The following is a 5,797-nucleotide window of genomic DNA, read 5'->3' on the forward strand; positions in this document are numbered from 1 at the left end:
CATTATTTTTTACTTTCTCTTTCTCCATACTGCCCTCCTAAACTATCTCCTTTGGGCTCAAATCGTTGTGTGTGGGGGTGGACTTGGTAATACAAACTCCACTGTCAGAAGTTGTACATTATTTTTTACTTTCTCTTTCTCCATGCTGCCCTCCTAAACTATCTCCTTTGGGCTCAAATCGTTTTGCACTCAAGCAACAACATGGCCCATGAGGCACCAAGTATTGGCCTTTTTGTTTTTTGGAAAGGGCCAAGTGACTGTTCTAGAACATAGTGGATGCAATTGTGTTGTACTTCTACTATGCAGTCCACTGTTCACTGAGAATCTTGCTGCTCTTAGCCGTTCGATTTAGGAGACCAGCGGTTAGGATTGATGCTTTAGCTCTAATTCAAAACTCATACACTATATATAGATTACGATTTCAGTGAAATGTTCATAAATTCATTCTAAATATATTGTAAATAGTCCCACATTGCTTCTTTGTATACAACCGTACCAATTTATATACGTGTGCAAAACTACATGTAGTAATAAGATGGATGCAGGATGGATGGATTGGTATGTGAGCTAGCTGGAAAAGGACCCTGAATTTCTCAAAATGTAAAAAAAATAGTCATGCTTTCCAAAATTGTTTGAGATTTTTTTTAAAAAAAGGTTGGATGTTATAAAATCTTCAACAATTGAAAATATTCTTGTTTTAGTGAAATGTTCACAAATTAAAAAGAATGTCCGTGTTTACAAAATACATATTTTCTAAAATTGTTCTGAATGTTCAAAACTATTGTTTTATTTTTTTTCAAAAATTCAAAAAAAATCGTGTTTATATAATTGGTTCATCTTTTCAAAAAAGATATTTGTGAATTTTTTAAAATGTTCTGATTTCAAATTGTGTTTGTGCTTTTCAAAATATGTAGGTTATTTTCAAATAACTGTTCTCATTTTGTAAAACAGATCAGGATTTCAAATTTTGTTCATGTTCCCAAGAATATTCGACCATTCATAATAATAAATTTAAAATTTCAAAAAAAAGTTTTGGATCTGACGTTGCAATATGTTCTGAAATATTTACACTGACTATTGGTTAGCAGGATGTGTTTGTTCGAGTGGCTGGCAGCAATTGGTCTGGTCTTTTAGATCGTGAGTTGGATCCTTGAATACGTTTTTTATTTATTTTTACTCGCGCCTTAGAAACACATGTCATTTCAGTGTCTGGGTCTTTCACAGTCTAAGCAACTTAGCCGGCCTAACTAGCTAGGAAATAAGGCAAAAATATTTTAAATAATCTCAATTTGCTCCTTTACATACAGTTGTATCAATTTATATATGTGTGTGAAACTACATGTCGTAAGCTGGATGAAGGATGGATGAATTAAGCTGGACAAAAAATGGATGGATTGATATGTGAGCTAGCTGGAAAAGGATCCTGGATTTTTTAAATAAAAGGAATCAACTCTAGTACGTGAGCTAGAAGGATGGATTGCTACGTGAACTAGCTACAAAGAGCCGTGAGCTAGATGCATGGAAAAGAGAAGACCCAGCTCACATCCATATTATGGAACTTCACACGTTAAATCCCGTCGATCAATGAACGAAAAAATAGTAGAGTAGAATTAACTCCGGTTGTACTATATTTGTGGCTTGTACATGAAAAAGAGAAAAGCCGCCTCATTTCCATATTATGAAACTTAATAACTTAAAATCCCTTCGAATGAATGAAAAAATAGATTGAATAATCCGCTTGTCTTTTCTGGCGTGTGATGACCCGCTATTTTTCGCTGCTGCGTATGAAGTAATCAATCCGCTATTTTGCGGGCGAACCCCATCCAAGATAACATAAATTTAACAAATCACGTGTTCTCAACGATTGCTCGTCAAAGTTCAAATCCTTCTCCATGCGTGGAAGAAATAACAAAAGGATTCAGACCCTAGTTCCGGCACACTGTGCAGACAAGTCAATAAATTGATGCGGTATCCTTTGTTCATTGTTCTAGAGAGGCTAATAGATTGGCGCACAATTTTGCTAGACATGGTATCATTTTTAAGTTATATTTTGTTTGGGATGGTGATCCTCCCAGCTTTTTACTTTCGGACAATGTGGATGATGTAACTTTGATGTGAGTTTAATAAAGTCCGCTAAGTGGCTTCCCCCTAAAAAAAAATCAATAAATTGGTTTCCTATCTTGTCTCCAACAGAAAGTAACTTAGGTGCAAATTCACTCATTCTTGGCTGGTCTCCTTCCAAAACCTTAGAGCAAGATTCCTCTCTACCATGAAACCCAATGCATGCGACCAGCTCTATAGCTTGAACAGGACCACCATGCAGCTTGTGTCTCGTCATTGCCGTCTGTATAAGTAGAACGAATTTTTGATAATTTTCGATAATTTCGTCATTGTCCTCGGTCATTGCCCCCGCCTACTAAAATATACTCTCACCTTTTGAGGAATAATTGGTAATCTAGATATTGGTACCTTTTTCATAAATGCAAGTTGTCAGCAATTATTCTCCTCTAGTGGAAGATCCCGGTGGGCGCATCGATCGCGAGGCTTCTTCGTTTTTGTTGATCCGCCGTTGTCGGCATTTATTTTCTTTTGTTCTTTCTCTGTCGTTTCTTTTAGACGTGACTGTGTCGCTTCCGCCCCAGCACCTATCCATGTATGGTTCGGTTGGTTGCTTTGTATACAAAGCAGGGAAACCCCTTTTCGGAAGAATACAATATTAATTGAAATTTAGCAGACATACTTCATATTCAGTTACTTCATATTCTCTTTGAGCAAAGCACACCCTGTTTTCCCTACGTGTGGTTGGTAAGTGCTTCATCAATTGTGGTACGTAATTGTGATGAGTCAAAATGAATACGAAGTATTTAATTACTTTTTTTTAGAACCAATAGCATACATTTTATGCGTTGGTGTTAGTACAATCCGACAACATGGTTCTCGCCGTCGCTGCAATTTCATGGGCCAACTTGTTCAGTGCCCTTCCAACAGTATTCACCTCCACTGTAAGAAATGCCTTCGACTGCTTCCCAATGTCCAACTGTGGTGATTTGCATGTATCCTTGGATAGCACCTCACGTCCAACTGTGGAGTTGTCCACCTCCACAACAACATGGCCGTTAAATAGTTTGGCCAAATCTGTTAGTCCCATCGAGACAGCTGACGCTTCTGCTTCCTCAGGGGAACTCCAGAAATAAAGACATGTTACTATAGCCGGTACTGCAACGATACTTGGCACTAGAATGGCTATTAGAACTCTGAGTTCTCTTGTCTCTGCTTCTATCTGCAGATAAATCCAAACCTGAAAAGTATCAACACAAGGAAATGTAGATTAGTGGCTCCCCAAATCGCATGCTCCCAATATTTCAAAATACATGTCATTGTGTGTTTGTGTTTGTGTGTGTGTGTTGGGGTGGGGGGGCATATGCCCCCATGCCTCAGTCATTATCCCCACCTAACAAAATATATTCTCACGAATTCCGCTAACAGTCTCCAACCATCATATCGGACATCTGATTGTAGGAAATATCCAAGGTCTCGAAAATTTGTGCAAGACAGACAAGTTACCTAAATAGTAGTTTCTACACAAGAAGTTTAAACTTATGTGTTTTTGTTTTCTTTTACGAAATAATGCTATTGTGTGGCACCTAAAGTTCTTAATCTATGAAAGAGCCAGCTCTTAATGAAAGTGACATTTGATATGCGGCACCGAGAGGTGGTTGTGGGGCTGATGAAGGCGGTGCTCCAAACGGGCTCTGCAGTTGCACAATTGGCAAGCTGTTGATGAAAGAGTACGTCTGGTACTGGAAATTGCACCGTGCGCCAAAAACTTTTCCGCCCTGCATTCCGAAGAAAAAGTCACGCATGAACCACCAAGTTAAGTTTCTGGGCAGTTTTGGGCCATCAAGTCCGGGCCACACTATGCCAGTGCATAAATCTTGGGGTAGGTCTGATCGAACGCTTCCTCACCGGTGATGAACCGACTATCTGGATCCGAGGCTGCGTATTCAATGGTCGCGTTGACAGGCCGGCCGACGACTGCAAAGAATGTCGGAGCCACGGCGGCGCTGACGTTCTCGGTGTTCGGAACGGTGACGTTAGTCATGGTGATAACATCCTCGCGAGGTTGTAGATCATTATGTAACTAATGCATTATATAATGGTTTCTGAAGTGATATAAATTAGTTTAGAGTACAATCTGTGCTAGAGGAAATTTGACAAAAATGACACACCATCGCGTCACTTACTTGTAGGACTAGCGGCTAACTTCTTTGACACAAATGTATGAAGAATATGCGTGTCACTTTCTCAAATATTTCGTCACGCTAGTTTTGCATACAACCGACATCCTCGCTCTTTGATCTTCCTATTTGTTAAAAAGGTGCTAGATATTGGTAATCCTCTATAACACTATTCTTGCTAGTTTTAAAGAGCCAACATTCAGTTGAGGTCTTTAATTAGAATTGGATCATCCGATTTTTATTGGGCCAATAATTTCTCAAAGCTTTCTCACTCAACTCTTTTATACAATGTAGGATGCAGTTTTCTAAATTTTTAAGGCCTCATAATTAATTGAGGTCTTCAGTTTAAAACCGGTCACCTGATTTTAACTGGGTCAACAATTTCTCAAGGAGCTCTGTCATTCAATTATTTTTTAATTTTCTATATATCCTCTAATTTTAAAGCTCTTTCATTCAATTTTGGATTTGGTTTATGATTTTGTGTTCAGGCCAACGATTTTTCGAATCAATCAGCAACAACCAGCCTATAAAAACATATCAATCTCGCGCACCCTCCCACGTGATACTGTAGCGTCAATATAGTACATGCAGTCACTACGTAGAAATTCCCCCACATAAATAAACGTTGGCTAGCGGATAACACATGACCACACCACAAAACGCCCACCAAATCACCGCATTATAAAAAGGAAAAAAAACATCACTCCAGTAATACACGTCATCGCCGGAAACTAGTGTTGTCTTCTTCTTCTTCCACCTCCGTTCAGCTGGCACGTCTCCTTCGATGGAGAGTGACGTACGCTGGCACGTCTCCTTCGCACCGAACTTCGCCGCGGCACGTACCATCACGTTCGCCGACGGGGAGATCCTGCTGCGACGGGGAGCGCTTCGATTGGTACTGATAGATCAGTGGGGGATTACGGTGGATGCGCGGTATCTAGCTACGCGAGGGGGAGAGCGTGGATATCAGACAGATCGTGTGCTTCCCGTGCCATTTCGCCAAGGTTCGCGACCGGATTCCGGTGAGAAATCCGGCGGTACACGTGAACGTGCCACGCCCCGGTGGGGACGGAGTGCATGCATCGGATCGTCCTTGTGCAGGTGGGGCATCTCGGGCCCCAGGCATCCTGGGTCCGCACCCGGATGCGGTGCCGTCGCCCGCCGTGGATGGTGGCCACGTGGATGGAGATCGGGGGATCCGTGGCGCGGAGCCTGGTTGCGAGAGAACTACAAAAGCCCCACCCCGAGCGGCTCGCCCCATTCTTGACCTAGAAGCTGCCCTTTCCCATCTTTGGGAGGCACCGCAAAACCCTAGATCGAAGATTTCGTCCTCTTTTCGGTGGTGGGAGGGGAAGATTGGTGGTGACCACAGATCGTTCGCGGAGGTGGTGTCCTCGTCTCTGCGCGAGCCGGAGGCGATGGAGGAGTACGGCGACTGGGGTTTTCATGGTGGGAGGCGCGAGGGGTATGGATCTGGCCAGATGGGGCGCGGCGCCGATCGCTTCGACCGCAAAAGGGGACGCGGGCGCTTCTCCTGGTCCAGGGAGGCGGACGGCGAC

Source organism: Triticum dicoccoides, chromosome 1B, assembly GCF_002162155.2.
Source record: "Triticum dicoccoides isolate Atlit2015 ecotype Zavitan chromosome 1B, WEW_v2.0, whole genome shotgun sequence".
Taxonomy (NCBI): domain Eukaryota; kingdom Viridiplantae; phylum Streptophyta; class Magnoliopsida; order Poales; family Poaceae; genus Triticum; species Triticum dicoccoides.